Raw genomic sequence first — 17005 nt, 5'->3', positions numbered from 1 at the left:
ATGCACCTCAAATGATACGGAATTCTCTCAAAATCCCAGTAACAAGAAATCCTGTTAATGTTCTATATGCTTGCAAGACAAATTAAAACTGATCAGAGGTCAGCTTTAAACTCAAGTCCTTTTCCATCTAGTTTCTTTTCACAGCTTAAAAAAAAAAAAAAAACCAGTACCTGTCCTTTTTTTCTTTTGTTTTGTTTTGTTTAAATGCTAGAAATGTGCCCTAGTAGAACCTGAGACACAGTTCTTGCCTCGGAAGACTTGCCCTTAGCTGACAGCATAGAGATCATTGCAATCTCTCAGGATAAAAGTACAGCCAAATGCAAGAGCAAAGCCCCACCACGGAGACCAGAGGCTCACGCTGGGCCAGCTGATGTCGTGGTCAGGGTGAGCTCTTTCATGTCTTCAGCCACCACTTGCAGCTTCAGCAGTCTAAAACTGAAGCATTTCTTCAGCTGATAATGACCACCAAGTCACACGCAGAGAAACCGGGGGGCAAATATTCACGGCCCAAACAAAGAGTGACGCCTCTGGTGACACCCAAGGGTGATATTTTTAATTTTTTTCTTGAGAAAGATTTCCAGTGCCTACAGTCTTCTCCCCCAGCGGCAGCTCCCTCTGCCCGCAACTCCTACTAGATAGGATACTAGATTTCTTTACAGGGGATTAATACTTTAGTCTGCTTTGGAGCTGTCTGAAAATGTATTTGGCCACATAGGTTCAATAAACTGCCTAAGGATCCTGCTCTAACTTCTGAAAAGCATTTTTGAAATAGTAATGCTGTAGTAATTTGCATTTACACAGTACCTCCTGGCTGAAAAGTGTTTCCATGGGCTTCCGAGCAGCTTCGCAGCCCTGAGAAGCAGCAGCAGAGGACAGGCCGTTATTTTACGGAGAAAGCAAGCAACACCAAGAAGCTTCGGAGACTTGCCCAGGATCAGCCAGGATGCCCACAGAACAAGAAAACAACGCTCCTCGGGTTTACAGGCACAGGCAGGCACTGTCACCACCTGACCACCCTCCTTCCCCAAACCTTCCCTTCACCTCTCTGCACCGGGCGCCGCGTTGCATAAGCCTGCTTGCGAGGAGGTGCACCTCACACCAAACTTAGGGTTCGCCTCTGCCCAGCCAGCTGCCGGGCAAAGCATTTTTACTGTACCACAGGAAAGTTGCGAGGGGGAGATCTGCTGGAAGTTGCCGGCTAGGAAACGCGAGGCTTCGTCCGTGCCCGTTCAACCATGTTACTTAAAGGACGTGGAGTTTAATGGCAGCCTGGCGTATTACCATATTCATAACCATGACTAACAAACCCGTTGTCAGAGCCACCAAAAATATCACACCAGCAGAATGTTTTTATACCAAAGAGACCACTGAAGTCACAGCTCCGTAGTAAACAAATGAACTTAGGAGGAGTCTGAAAATCAGCACTGTTTTTTTCTTTAAGGATAGGGAATTTAATATCAACTATACCAGACACCTGACGGGCTGCGGACTGAGGGGGTAGCAAACGAGGTACATATTTTATGGCAGCACGGCAGCAGGGGACAAGACACCTCACGACCCCCGAGGTTTCAGGCCGGCAGGTCAGCCCGATGTCTCACAATTAAGACGGAGGACACCCCAATTAATGAATTAATTTAATTAATCAATAAACTCGCAGGGTCCCTGCCGTGCCGGCTGCTGCAGGGCGGCCAAAATCCCAGGGGGGGTACCCGGACAGGTGGCTACGTGGCTGCAAGTTCGGGCGGAGCAGCCCCCGGAGGGGGCAGCCGGCCACCCACCCAGCCACCCACCCTCACCTCCTCCTCCCGCACCCCGGGGTGCCGCTCACCTCCGCGCCGCTCCGTCAGGCTCTACATGCCGGGACGCCCTTGGGCCGCCCCGAGCCGCTCGTTCGTAATCCGCTCGGCGCCGAGAGCCGCGGGGGCGGCAGCCCCCATGGCCGCCCCCCTGCCCAGCCGGGCTCGCTACGCCGCTGGCCGCGGCGCGGAGCCGCGGGGCCGCCGGCAGGCAGGGCACGGAGGGCGCGGCATCGCCCCGGCGGCGGGGAGGAGGGAGGCGCCGGGCAGGGCTCCGACCCTCCTCCCCGAAATGAAAGCCCCGGGTGCCCGCGGTGCTCCCCGCCGCCCCTCGGCGGGCCGGAGCGGGAGCAGGAGCGAGCGCGGGCACACGCAGCGCCCCTCGCACTCGCCGGCGGGCACACGCCGCCCCTCGCACGCCGAGACACCCGCCCCTCACACACGCACACGCGGGCACACCCGCCCGCCGCCATCCCCTCGCGGCCGGCTCCTCAGGCGCCCCTCGCAGGGAGATGGTGGAGGCTGGAGCCCCGACCCGGCCCAGCAACCGTCCTTGTCCCTCCAGAATCAGGACCGATCACCCCTGGCACAGATAAACGTGGTCGTCCGGCCCGGCCTCATCCAGCCAAAACATATACGGTGGCTTGGGTTGGAAGGGACCTCAAGGATCACCTAGTTCCACGCCCCTGCCATGAGGGGAGGGGGGGGGGTTGCCAAATGTTCTGTCACACTGCGGTGCACCATCTTATTATAGAATTATTAAGGCTGGAAAAGCCCTCCAAGATCATCTGGTCCAACCGTGCCCCTACCACCAATGTCACCCACTAAACCATGTCCCTAAGCACCACGTCCAACCTTTCCTTGAACACCCCCAGGGACAGTGACGCCACCACTTCCCTGGGCAACCCATTCCAATGCTTGGCTGCTCTTTCTGAGGAGAAATGTCTCCTCATTTCCCACCTAAACCTCCCCTGGTGCAACTTGAGGCCATTCCCTCTAGTCCTATCACTGTGAAAAGAGGCCAACCCCCAGCTTCCCAACAGCTTCCTTTCAGGTAGTTGTAGAGAGCAATAAGGTCTCCATTGAGCCTCCTCTTCTCCAACCCCAGTTCCCTCAGCCGCTCCTCACAGGACTTGTGTTCCAGCATGCCCCTCACCAGCATGACACCCAGTTATCACCAGCTCTCAACTTGAACTTGCCAGCCATCCCAGGGCTGGGGGTACATACCTCCTACTTGTTTCCCAGATATTGTGATATACAAGTGTCTAATTCTACCAGACAATGGGGAAAATCTTACTGCTCACTGACTGACAGACTGAGTCCAGTGAAATCCAGTTTTCACCATTTCCATGTCCAGAAACGCTTTCCTCATGTTGTCCTGGCGGCATGCATACAGGAGCATGTTGATATTATTCCACTGATCTCTGACACGAATCCACCACAGTTCTGTCACAGGCACAAGATCCTGGCTTTTGCTTGTTTTTCCTCTGTAATCACAGTCATGGTTATGAGGAGCCTTTTTTACCTCATGCTTGAAACCAAGGCTTGACGCTCAAGAGGAGTTTTTAACTGGCCTTATAGGCCTGTCAAGCCCACATCCTGTGCCTTTCAGTGATCACAGTTATTGCCATACTCCTCTAAACTTTGCCACGGCATTATTAAAAGATAAATAATGCACACTAACACTCTGACTCAATGCTTTTTCACAGGAAAGCACTTTGCCAGCAGCAGCCTGTGCAGAGGGACCACTTTGTCAGAGGCACCCACCTGTGAGTTGAGGTGCAGCACCGGCACTGAGGACACAGCCATGCCACCAGGCAGCACTGGGCTCCTGAGCTTGCCAGCAGCCATGCCAAGGGCATGCAGGCCATGTTACCGAGGGCATCGGCCTCACACTGCTTCCCCTGCAAAGCAGTATTAGCGTCAATTCAATATTTTATCACAGAAAATGTTTAGGAACCATTCTTGTCCTCTGAGGTACCGAGTAGTGCTGAGTAAATGATTCAGAGCAAATCATTTATTCAAAACTTCAGCCTACATTTTCTGTCAGTCCAAGAACACAAAACGATTTTCTTCCTGCTTGGATTCAGTCAACCCGTGTTTAAGAGCTTGGTTTTAAATCCCAGGCCTCGGACGTGCGATGCGTTGCTGAACGGGTTTCGCTGTACCGTATATGTGTGTATGTGCTAATTGAGTGGGTGCACTGGCTTTGTAAATAACATCGGTGTGTCTCTTCTAGCGGGATGAACTGAATTCACTGCCAGGGAATGGCCCTGAGCCCAAGGAGAGAGGCCCTCTAGCCGCCAAGATTAGGTTCCAAGATTATGGACAGAGGATAGCTTAGTGTGAAAGGAAAAAATATAGTTGTAATTATGAAGCAAAAGCCACCGGCCACTGTATAGTGGCAGTAAGGGCTCTTCTAGCCATACCTTCTGATTTGTTTAATTAATTCCCCTTTGTATATGATCCTTAGGATTTTTTTGGCCTGCATTTCACAGCAGCCCCTGGCCCTGGGTCCTGCCCAGTCAGGGCCCACTACAAGGCAAGCAGTGCCTGGAGGGAGGAAGGGTTGATCTGTGCATGGTAGAAAGGGTGCGATGCTGCCTGGGAGACGATAGGAGAAGCTGGTGGAGCTCTGCATGCTCCAGACACTGGCAACTGAGGTCACTGGCAAGCAGGACAAGGCTGCAGCTGGTGCCCTGCTGGGTGGAGGGCAGCTTCACTTGAAACAGTAGTGCAATACAATCCCCAGAATCCCAGTGTCCCAGATGTTGGGGAGGTTTGTTGGCTTTTTCGTGTCTTTCGGGTAGTCTGTTCATCAAGAGAGCTTTCTCCAGCAATATTTGGACTGTGTATCATAAATAAATGTGGGTGACTAAAAAGCAGTGTGGTTTTTGAAAAGTGATACTAACCCAAAATTAAATAAAAAGCTGTAACTATATTCTGCTTGGGAAGTCATTCCTCTGGAGGGACCTGAACCAAGTTAAAGCACACAGAGCCAGGTGTCAACGTATGCCCAACTCCAGCATTCTCCTCTGGCAGCGTGCAGTGGTACTGGTGTCAGCCAGAGTCAGGCCTGGTCACTCATTTACAACCAATTTTCTGTCTCTCAAAAGCTGTCTGGTGCCAGTAATCTCAAGGCCAAAAACAAGGAAAGTGGGTGAGCTTGTTTATTTCCCATTTTTCTCCCATAAATTGAAATGGGACAAGTGGCTGAGCACTCAAAACAAAGAGGGAAGTAGTTATTCTTAAAAATAGAGTCTCTAGAAATTGCCTTTTATCTCGCTGGAAAAAAAAAAAAAAGCATGTTCCTTCATCATGCAGAAAGGGAGATTTTGCATATTTTAATTAGATCAGTTGAAAGGTTGGGAAAAGAGAGAACCTGCTTAGCTGTCAAGCTTCTTAGTGAAGAAAAGTTCTCAAAGTTCAGGAACCTGGAGAGAGCTTTAAATCTCCACGGCTAAAAATAATTTGTCCCTTAAGAAAATGCCATGGATTTTTTTTCCCTTTTTTTTTTTTTTAATATCACTGCCTTAGATGACTTCAGGTCATCAGAACATGGAAATCAAACTAGGAAACTGGAAACCTTTTTAACTTTCTGCACTTCAAAATCTTTTTGCTGTTAACTGGGCACTGGGTAATCCCTGCGGGGCTGCCATTTTACTTGTGTTCACAAGAAGTGATGAAATACAGATTGGCATGATGCTGAGGGCTACAGCTGGTGATACAGATGTGAGCAGGAGATTTCTCTGCCTCCACTCCAGCACTTTTAGTTTTTCTCTGGATTACCTGTATTATTTTTATTATTTTGGAGTCCACCTTTTTCATTCCAGTGAATGCACGCGGAGCAAGAACTCCAGGCTGGTGCATGGCAGGGACAGCTTGGTTCATTTTATCAGCAGAGCAGCGATTCACGTCAGGGGAAGATCATACCCCAGGATGTACACCTGCTGCCCCCACCAATCTGCACGGAAACACAAGTTTACATCCTGTTGTTGCAATATTGCTTCCATCCTGCAGTGGATGTGTTTGCCCAAGGGCACTTCATCTGAAAGCACTTGTAAAACTCATGGCTCTTTCTTCCCTTTTCCTAATACATTTTTATATACTTCACATTTTTTAAACATAAGAATATGCATTTTGGTTTGCTGCTTGCACACAGACACACCACACTGTTTGGCTGCTCCCCTCAGAGCAGTTATTTGCTGGCAATGCTGACACTGAGCTGTACAGCGGGTGAAATGACCAAAATTACCCCTTAGAAAGCCAGCCTTTAAAAGAAGTCGTTTCTGCTTTAACTTTTTCTCCAACCCTTCAGCACAAGCCATGCCAGCTTTGATTCCATTATACCCATCCCCTTGAATAGCTGCACAAGTGCTGCTTGCTGCAGGAGCCAGCAGGAGCCAGATGACCACGAGCCACAGACACACCGCCGTTTCACAGATCGCTGCTCATTAGCTTAATTTGCTCCTTGTGTGTGTGTTTGTTCTTGCCACAAGCATAGGGTGCAAGGTGTTTGCTGAGCTCCCCTGCCCCTCGCCATGCACACACAGCTCTGCGGGGCATGCCGGCTCTGGCACAGCTTCCCTGCACCCCCTGGCAGATTTTGCACTGCTCTGATATTAGCCTTTAGGATGAAAATCTGCCTGTATGCTCTCTTGCTCTGGTCTGGATATCTGCCTTTGAACCTGTTCCTTTCCTTAGTATGTCATTCTTAATTTTTTAGAAAGAAAGTTTTAAAAATAAATGATTACTCCTAAGTCAGTCACGGTTTACTTTGGATTAAGTGACTGGAACTATTTTACATTCCCACACTGCCTCGCATTGTTATCATTACGTTTTGTCCTTGGCTCACAAGCTTCCTTTCTCCAGCCGCCCCGAGCAACCCTGCATTTCAAGAAAGACACTGAATCTCTAGATAGAATTGGAAACTAATTGGCAAAGTCATTTTTTTCATCCCATGCCAGCTGGGCAAAAGAGAGCACTGTCAAATGCCTGATTGAGAGGGCAGCGGGAGGGTTTGCCGGCAGCTCGACCTGCAGCTCCCTGTCCACAGCCTCAGGGAGAGCCCCGGGGGGACCCCAGAGGTGAGAAAGGAGCCAGGATTTGGGGTGAGATATGAAGCTGGAAGGTGACCCATTCGGCACTGGACACTTTATGTGCATCGCTTTAGAAATAGAGGGCCCATTTGCAAAATCCACGCTTGGCTCCGGTTCAGACGCTCGGCATGTCACAGCAGAGAGTTTGTGAAGGGGATCAGCTACGGGTGGTGGCTGCCAGCTGATGTGGATTTAAGGGTTCAGCCAGCTCGCATCTTCCCAGACAATACCTCAAAATGCTGCTGAACCGCATAGCTGTGTACTGTGCCTGTCCCTATATAAATCAATCTCCGGGGAGCCTACCAGCAAATTGATGCAGCATATCCCTGTCCGTGTTTAATTAGGAATTGTATACTGGGGACACCGAATCCAGTGCCCTCTCCTTGTCAGCGCTCTGCTCGAGCTGAGTTAGAGAAAAAGGCAGGAAGCCACATTGTGGATGCAAACGGAATAAACAGCCTGGAGAGGAGGCATCTTCCAGTCTCTGCTTGCAATCGGCTTCTGTGCTGAAGCACAAGGGATTATACCCCCCAGAAAAATACAGATAGCGTCTACCTGATACAGTGGAGGAAACTCTCACTTAACAGATAAATCTCACTGTGTGCCATCTTCAGGGCTACCTATCTGCTGTGATCTCAGACCACTTACGGACAGTGGTTTTCTTTGCCTGCCTTTGTCTGTCTTAAGGGCAGCGTCTTGCAGTTTTGATCATTGTGCTTTGTATTCTGTTAAATCACAAAATCAGGAAAAGCTGCAAATACAGAACATGAAGTACACGGCTCATGAATATCTATGCCTCTTCCTATCTCTTGGTCTGCGTGTTTCTCACCCAAACTGAACCCTCCCTATCCTTCCCCTCTCCCTGTCCCAGCAAGGACATGTGTTTTAATTCAGGACATTTTCCTTCCAAATCTTCAAACCTTCAGCCTTTTGAGCTGAAGCAAGACAGTGGTGGCCCAGGGCCCACCAGTACCCCAGGGCTTGGTCACCTGCAGCCAGACTCTAATTTCATTTACATGCAGGCTGAGCCTAAGCAAAATATTGATTTCATTGGTGCTTCTCGAGATTTTCATTTGTGTAACAAAATTGCATGTGCTACAAATATCCAATCTTTCATCTCTTGTTTAATGGAAATAGGGCTCTTCAAGTGGGAGTAATTTTGTTCTGCTGCTAAAACTAGCTGCGCTGGGGACAGTACAAGAGAGCAGAAAGTATACAGTGAGAGGGAATTTACCAAATAAGAAAAAAAATCCCAATTTTGCATACTTCAGACTACAAATTACTCCTTGGGAATAGGAACCTCTCATACTTCTTTTGTGAGCTTTTATGGAAGGGGTCTGTTATGCCATCTTTCCATACCTTGCACACTTATTAACGAGCTCAGAGATGGAGCCACAATGGAGGGGTAATAAATTGATGATTTCTTATGACAGTTTTATCACAAACCTGCCAATGTCATAAGATTTAGTACGGCACTGAGGACAAAAGGAACCGCTTGTTTCATGTATCAGCTTGTAGTTGCAATTTCAAGCCATGACATCAAAATAGATCCTTTAGTAGGAGCCTTTAAAATAAATTCCTTTGCTTGTGCAAAGCCTGTCCTACTTCCCCTTAGCATTTCTACCCATTATCTTTTACTGCCTTCTTTTCTTTTTATGACCCCATTTTTATTTACAGTACAGCCCTTAATTTAGTAGTGCTGACACAGTTACATTAGCAGTAATAGCTTAATTACCATATATTCATGAATACGGCGGTTAGGGATAGTAGCTACGAACATGACAGATTCATTTGCATTATTGTCATTAGCATGCTGCACAAATGAGTTTTTGTTTGTGAAGTAAGTGTTTAATGGGGCTATATTGCTTCCACGAGAACCCAAGTCTGGAGGAGAACTGCGAGCTGCTGCCGACGCTGTGCTGGTCTGAAACTTCTGCAAATTGCACTGTGATCAGGCTGACAGATGGCATGCAATGCCTTTTTCCAACTCAGCAGAAACGGGAAAAATATAATAAAGAGACTACGGAGATTACAGTCTTTATCAATGGGACTTGAAATCTAGTGCGCCATATGCTTAGTATAAAAAGAAACATCCATCTGAAAAAAAATAAAGCGGAGCATAGACAGAATTTATCTGTTATTCTTTGCAGACTTCGTGGATAGGCTTTAATCTGTAATTAAATCCGTAATTTTGAGCATAAACGTGTTTGCAGTGAGTTGCAGTCCTTCCCCCCGTGATGCTGGCGGGTGGCAGACCTGATCCGAGGTGTCTCAGCCAGCACCCTTCCAACCTTTGGCAAGGGCCCAGGGAGGCACCTCCAAGCATTTGTCATCAGCGCCCGTGCTTCTGCAAGAATCATTCGCGCTGCTTTTTATTAAGTGCTCCTTGGTGGCAACGGATGAGGTGTTAAAAAGCCTTGGAGTACCTCGCATATTTGTGCAGCACTTGAGATCTAGGTTTACAAATTCTGCTGCCAAATATATTCCTTTCAGGTAGTGTGCAGAGATAGCTGAAGATGCTGATCACTAATTCAAAGCTTTGTTAGCAGCACGTGTTTCATTGCCGTGCATGTGTTTGCTTCAGAACGAGAAAAGTGCAGACCTTGAGGTGCGTGCCTGATCCTCAGCACATGGAAAGTCCCGCTGGAGTCACCTCACTTGCAGACAACCGGGTATTTACCAAAGTGCATCCCCTAACGTGGATCAGATTTAAGGTCTGCGGAAACAGTGAAGCCAAAATGTTGCCGTGATTCCCCCGTGTAGACGTGCCTTCTCTTTACTTAGCCATGAGATGAGTGGTTGGGATGAGTAATGACACAGACAGCAGTGTAACCCAACGATGATTCTGCTCCCATTGGGGTTAGAGGGAGATTTGCCAGCCCCTTTTATGCACTGGCAATATACAAAGCCAGCAATTTGAAAATGACAGTTTGTAATCATTTTTGCTCACTTCCCCTTGCTCTACCTGTTAAGCAGTTCCTTGGGAGCCTGAACAAGAGCTCGTTTCAACCACGCTTACCTGAGAAAACAGCAATTTGTTTGGAATAGGTAGAAAGGCAATTCAGCTCATTTCCATTCCCTCCTGACACTCCAGGACGAAATAAGAGAAAAGGAGAGATGTGTTCCATCTTCTTTTTCATCCAGATGAGACTGCTGAGGCAGCAAGACTATTAACAATAAAATTGTACCTGGCTGAGACTTAGGAAAGCTTCATCACAGAGAATAAATAAAAAAAACACCTACAGTACAGCTCACATGAAAAACTCTGGGGAAAGATGGGCTTGGTAAAAGCTGGGCTTGTCCTGTGTTAAACACTGAAGTTCTGGGGCCAAGGTTTTCAGGTGAGAGAGATGCTTTCTCTTTCAGCTACCACTATGATTTTTTCTTTCTTTATTTTCTGCTGCTTCCTTTTGAACTCTTCTAGCACCCACAGCATCCTTGGGCAAGGTGTTCCACTGCCAATTCAGATATTCTCTGGGAAAAATAAAAAAAAGCACACAACAACCTTTTTTTTTTTTTTTTTTTTGAACTGACCATCTACTTGCTATCCATTCCTAGTTCATTGGTTGACTCCCCCATAGGAAATCCTATGGCCCTGGTTGTTCATGGACTTAGGACGTGCCAGCAGGATGCAGCTGGAAGGGTTACAGAAGTGTTTCTGTGGGATAAGACTTGGTCTCTGTGTTCCCAAGCAGCAAAACCCAGTATATTACTCAGCAGTATATTTATGCTATAAATACACTTTTTTTTCCACATTAATTCATCCTTATTTACCACAGCAGATAACAGAACTCCAGGCTCAGATTCATGCAGCAAAAAAAAAAAAAAATTCTACCAGATTATAAAGATTTGTCATGTTGTCACTATGTTTATTTTCTCCATCTATTTCTTTCCTTTCTGTGCATTGCTTTATGCTCTGCAGGGCCCTCAGGGAAGGAAAAGAGGGTATTGTTTTGAAAAATATAAGTTTTTTTTTTTATTAAAGGATACAAAATTAATTTGCTCCACACAGCCTAGAAGCATATTATTTGACAACTGTACTCTACTGAACAAACAGAGCACACATGGCCAAATTTATCATGTTGCTCACCAGACCCTGATCTTTCACTCCGTACGCTGCAGTCTCTTTTGCAATTAGAGGACATGGATTTGGCAGCCCACATCTAACCACAAGGTGTTGGTTTTTCACTTACTCAAGGATAAAGCAAGGGTGTAGGGTATAGCTACAGATCTCACTGAGCTGGGAAGAGCAGAGGAGCAAAGCGTTGACCACACCATAGATATAAAGCACTGCATGGAGCAGAGCTGGAGGCTGAACCACCAGTAGCAGTAAACTCGTGGATAAGCTTAGTAGTAAGGACTTAACCCCAAAAGCAGAGAAATCAGAGCTCAGAAGAGCTGTAGTTGGTGAGTGGCTTGGTTTTCTCCAAAAAGCTGTGTGGTACTGGAAGGTCTTCCCATCAAAGGACCTGGGAGTCACATTTTCAGTATCAATGCTCTCAACATAGGACACTGCCAGTCCTTTGGGCAGATCCCATTATCCTGCTGGCGTGAAAAGCAGAAGAGTATTGTTTCCTTGGGGTATTTATACACCAGAAAGCAGGGAGCAGAAATCTGTGTGGCTGCACTGCCCCGGGAAGGTGTCTGCACGGTGTGGTCCCCTACGGATGGAGCTGTCGGTCCCAGCTGGGCCATCCGCATGATGCACGCTAGTAACGTTGCCTGTTTTTTTCTCCTTTTTGCTCCGTGTTTTCGAGTGTGACAAGGAAGAGCCCAAAATTACTCATATAGGCAGAAATGTCACTATGGAAACAAGGAGACAGTTTAGTATAGTTTGACCAGTATTGACACAGCCGCTCCGATAACCCGGGAGATGGAGCAACCCTGTGTGTCTGCCGGAGAGCTCCCCGAGGAGCAAACCCAGCTGAGCACACCCCGGGGCACCAAGCTTGGAGAAAACAAACAGCACAGCACCTTCAGAAACCTCAGGCATCTGTGCCATGAGAACCAAACCCTTACGGCCTCATATATTGGGGCTAAAAGTCATTATTCCTGTTTCACAGTGCCCGCCTGCAGCTGAAGGGCTTTGGGATGGCAGAGGTGGGATGAGCCCTTAGCAAGCTGGACCTTTGCAAGGCACCACGTTGTGCCTGTCCTGGCATTTTTAATGGATCAGATGTGTGTTGCTTATAGCATGTATTTAGAACACACTATGCCTGTATGCACACAGTAGCTGGGCTCTCTTTTCTGCAGTCTCAGGTGGGATGGAGAAGTGTCCCTGCACCAGTGAGCACACAGCTCTGCCGTAGGACCCGCAGCGACACGCGCCAGCTGGACACACAGCCCCAGCAAACACATCTCGTGTGTACAGCACAACCAGTTCCACCAACCCAAGTAAAAATAATATTATACAAAACAAAAAACAAACAAACAAAAAAACCCAGCTGTGCAGGGAGCAGTCGAAATCCTGCTGCTGGTGAGCCTCGGGGATAGCCCACCTCCCCATCTCCCTTCTCCCTGTGACTTATTTCCCTCTGTTTGCCTCAATCCGTGCAGAAAGCTTTCATAAAGCTGCAGCTGCAGCCGTTTTCTCTGAAGATGTATTCTCTGTGGGGTCTGACTCTGCAGTCACCAGACTGAAAGATGAGCATGAGGGATGTACGGCGATGAGACTCTTCCTGCGGAGTAGCACCAGCCTTCCCTACCAGCACAGACTCTCATACCTCATGTGGTACAAAACCAATTTAAGCTGAAAATACAATTAGAGGCAGCCAGGGCTTTAAACACTTCCAAGACTCCTCCGTGCCAGGGGAGAGGCTCAGCGTTGTGCCCAAGCAGAGGACAGCGTGGCGATGCTCCCTGAAGGCTGGGTGGGAATAGGCCCTCCAGGACCCTTTGGGAAATTTTGGGTTGTTTTCCTGCCCAACAGGGGGAACACGTGCAGGGCTCTCACCACATCCCAGACAACCACAGCTTCAGCCAATTTGCCCACGGCAGACAAAGTAATTAGACTGGTTGTTGGTGAGTTTTTTCCTTCCATTTTTTTCCCCTTCTGTTTTTGTTGTTTTCTGAAGCTAGTTCTGGGGAAGAAGCAGAAGACAGCTTTAACCATCTTGTGCAGATCCAAGCTCCTCTCTCCCGGAGCACCAAAAGCACTTGATGGCCTCCGGATCTCTGCAGTGGTCCAGGACACAGCTGCTGCTCGAGGAGCATTTTCAGCACCCTTGAGGGTCACAGTGCAGAGGTCCATGGGAGGTGATTCGCCTTAATCCTCAAGCACTGAACTTGTTGTGACACAGAAATTGCTCCAGTGCTGTCAACCCACCATGCTTGAACAGCTAGCAAAAGCAAAAGCCTGCTCTGTTTCTCAAAGCCTGAAAGTAGCTGCAAAGACCTCTCCTGGCCCAAATCAAGGTTACCATTTAGAGACGATTTTTCTCACTCAACCACTACACGCAATTCTCCGGCGTGTTTCCCACCTCTTAGATGTTACTATCCAGGGAGCCCTGGAAAGGCATGTTTTCCTCGTGCCAATAAATTAGTTATTAACAATAATTAACCAATCCATTTGAGCTTCCAGCTTTGCTTTTCCTTCGGCATGTCTCACTCTCGTGGCGCTTCCAGCGGTAAAGCAGGGGGTGAGCGGGCACAGCGAGGGCTGCGAGCAGCACGCGGGAACCCGCCAGGCTCCTCCATGTCAGGAGAGGCGAGCACTTTGTGTCAGGCTGCTCTAGTAAACAGAATTTATAATACGTTCCCTCAGAGCAAAAGATGAAATAAGCTCCTGTATATAATATAATTTCTGCGGGAGGAAGTCGTCTGTGTTGTTAGTTATCCTGAACATGTTTTCGTTTTCTTGCATTGTGCTCTGCTTTCAAGTCTTAAATCTCAGAAAGTTTCCCCTTGGAGGACATTGAAATTAAAGGCTGAATCAAGAATGAATTCATTCTGTTGTTTGCTAATTGCAGTGCTCCTGTTACAGGGTCCAGGGCAGCAATGGGGAAGCAGCTGCAGCTCTGCCCTGCTGAGGCTGCTTCAGCCAGGGAGGAGCTCAGTGTCTGCTTGCAGTGCTTCTTGCAGTCCTCGGTGCCTCAGCAAACGTTTGCTGAAACCAAGTGGTTCCTGTCCTGGGATAAGCCTGGGCAAGCTGCAGGGTCCTGCCGACCCCTGCCAAGAGCGTTTACCCTCCCTGTGTCGGCCCTGCTGCAGAGCCACTTAAAATGAGCCAGGAACACACTGGTGAATAATTCCCCAGCCTGGAATTTTCCTAGTCTCAGACCAGGCAGAAGGTTTCTCTGCAGCTCAGGGGTGGAGAAGGAGAAAACAAGCCTGAAGTTCGGATGCTGCTGGCAAAGAAGTGCTGTCTCATGCCCACAGGTCAAGTTCTCTTTTTCCCAGGTGCAGCTCTTCTTTCAGTGGCATGTTAAAGGCTTTCAACCCTCGAGGAAAATATTCTGACCATTGACTTTAAAACACGTTGGAAAATAATCCATAATGGATATGCATTGCTAACAATTCTCAGAGATCAGTTTGAGGAAATGTTTCATGTGTGGATGTGAAGTCAAAAGACAAGCAGACACACAGAGCCCAATCTTTTCACAGGAGTGCACTGAAGATGAATGCCATCCATATATTTTTTAGCTTTTAAGAGAAGTTTCACCTCTTTTTGAAAGTAAGTTCACTTTGACATATAACAGTATGATGGTTCATCACGTGTTTGACTCCGCATTAGCTGCTGGAATTCTGGACACCCCCCGTTTCTCTTTTTTTCAGTCTCTTAATAGCAACAATCAGTTAAAAAAAATCTTAATTTCTTTCTCCTATGCCTGTGTAAACTGACAGTGAGCTTCAGAACTGCCTCATGATCCAAAAACTCTCAATGATTTATTATAAGCTCTACAATATATTACTGCCACTTTGCATTTACCAGCAGGTGCTATAGAAGAATAAGAAATATTTTGCCTTAGCCCCTGGGGAGGTGGGTGAGCAACGTCCCAGAGCTAGGCATGGGGCAGGAGTGGGGAGAGGAGGAGAGGAGAAGGAAATTCCCAGTGATACAGGAGTCATCAGTCCCTCACCTCGTTAACAGGGATGTAAATGAGTCATTATCATATTAGTGCCATTCCTGGTTTCCCATGTTACAATGGCAATGAAGACATTTTGACAGTCAGATCAGTGATTTTTGCTATGGTTTGGAGGATGATTTCCTATGTAGTAAACTCGTAGCAGAAAGAAACAGGAAAAATTGCAAACTGACATCCTATCTCTGAGCAGTACTCTCTGGATTTCTCCAGGCCTGGCACATTCCCAAGACACTGGGCAGCGCAGCGCAGAGGGTGCTGCTATTACACACATCTCCTAAGTGCAGGATCCCTCATCTGCAATTTCATGTCAAACGTCCTGCATGATAAAAAAATTCTTCATTGCTCTGTGTGAATATTTGTAAATATATGTGCATATATATATTTATATATATACACACATTCATCCTGTAATTGTTGCTCTTCCCTACTACGAGACTAGAGAACAATGTGTCTCTAGCCCATATTTAGAGCAAAACACACGGTTTTGCATCTTGGCAGTCTTTGCCGTCCCTGGTGTACCCACAGAAACAGTGTTTGTGCCGTTAGGAATCTACTGCTGCACCTCAGCTCTCATTTGTATGGCGCAGGTAATACAGGCTGCAGCTGAGAGTACTCTGTGGGATTATAAGTATCAGGACAGTGGACTGTGGAGGTGTAAAGTGAAGGAAAAAGTTGGTTTACTGGTGAAAAGAAAGGATTGATTTCTGATTTCATTCATTTTAAATTCTGGATGATGTTGATGAAGGTAAAATGTAAATGATACCAGGAAGACCATATGTGTGCATTATTTTGAGCAATCAAGAGAGGATGCACACTCACGAGGCTGTTGGAAGAAGAGGGATGAGGCTTACAGTGTTTTGAGACCTGGCTCAGGACGTGGCAGTGGGCAGCTTCTCTGGTGGGAATCCAACCTCTTGTGCACAGTTTGCAGTAACAAAAAAAAAGGAGGCTGTGGTGGAGAAAAATGATGTCACTAGCTGTTTCTGGCTTCTTCCTTCCCTCTGCTTGGAGACTGCTGGCTTCCTTGTACAGGAATTGGGAAGCATCCCTCTGAGAGCTCCAGAAGGTCTCTGGGGTGTCTGTGGTAAAAAACCACCCATCTCCAATGTCAGAGCACTGCATGTATGTGTATATATATACATACTAGTGTGTGTATATATATATGTACGTATGCTTAGGTCTATTAGCATGTAGAGAGAAAACACTGTCACAGAGCTGTATCTTTGTGATGTTCTTACAGTCTCAATGTTGTACAGAGAACAAGAACAGAAACAGGGAAGGGAACAGGTTTTTTGCTCCAAGAAAATAGCTGCAGCTCTTGAAATATATTTAACTGGGAAAAGGCAGAATGGTTTTAAGAGAATAATAACACAGAAAAGCAAAAGCCCACTTTTCAAATTAATTAAACTCATATAACAGGCCAACGTCTTGGTAGACAACCTTTGAAATGCACAGAGCTATCATCCTTGCCCAAGAACTGAATAGAAAGCACATCCTTTATCTGTACTCTCCCAGACCACCTGCTCCATGGGGACGAGCCCAGCTGCAGCCCAAGGAATTGCAGGAAAACAGTTCAGGGGGAAGAAGGTGGAGAAAAGAGATGGCTCCACTGTTTTGCGTCCAAGGATCTCCAGACACTAGGCAAGAGGACAGGACACATCTGCAGTGGTGTCCTCTGAAAGCCCCAAAAATCTGGAACAAAAGCAACCCTTGCACTTGGCCAGTGTGGCCAAAATGTCTTCATGAGGGACAAAATAGCACTTTTGCTATCACTTACAAAAGCAATCCAGTTACTACAATCTGCTTCATCCGAGGCTTTCCAGCTGCTCCTGCTGTGCATTAATCCTCACCAGAACATCCTGAGGATAACAGAAGAGCTGGGGCGGACAACTAGAAGACATCTGCCACACAGCTTCATGCAGCCATGTGGCAATTTCTAACGAGCTGGAGGCTTCAGATGGACAGGCCTGTCTAAGGGAACAGGGGCAGCCCTGGGGCATGGTTACTAGAAGGTGTTAGAGCTCCT

The 17005-nt window shown here is 47.4% G+C and overlaps 1 protein-coding gene across 1 annotated transcript in view; it reads right to left on the bottom strand.

Annotated features, from left to right (window-relative positions):
* The window catches only part of TRPC5 (transient receptor potential cation channel subfamily C member 5), a 99860-nt gene extending 96958 nt beyond the window's left edge, over positions 1-2902 (bottom strand). Inside the window, exon 1 of the mRNA XM_080553737.1 lies at positions 1829-2902. The gene's annotated coding sequence lies outside the window, so the exon portion shown is untranslated. The remainder of the gene's footprint in view (positions 1-1828) is intronic.
* Positions 2903-17005: the final 14103 nt, after the last annotated feature.

This window comes from Anser brachyrhynchus, assembly GCF_964034855.1.
Source record: "Anser brachyrhynchus genome assembly, chromosome: 13".
NCBI lineage: Eukaryota > Metazoa > Chordata > Aves > Anseriformes > Anatidae > Anser > Anser brachyrhynchus.
Note: the sequence above shows the minus strand (reverse complement) of the source record. Positions and strands in the feature narration are given on the sequence as shown.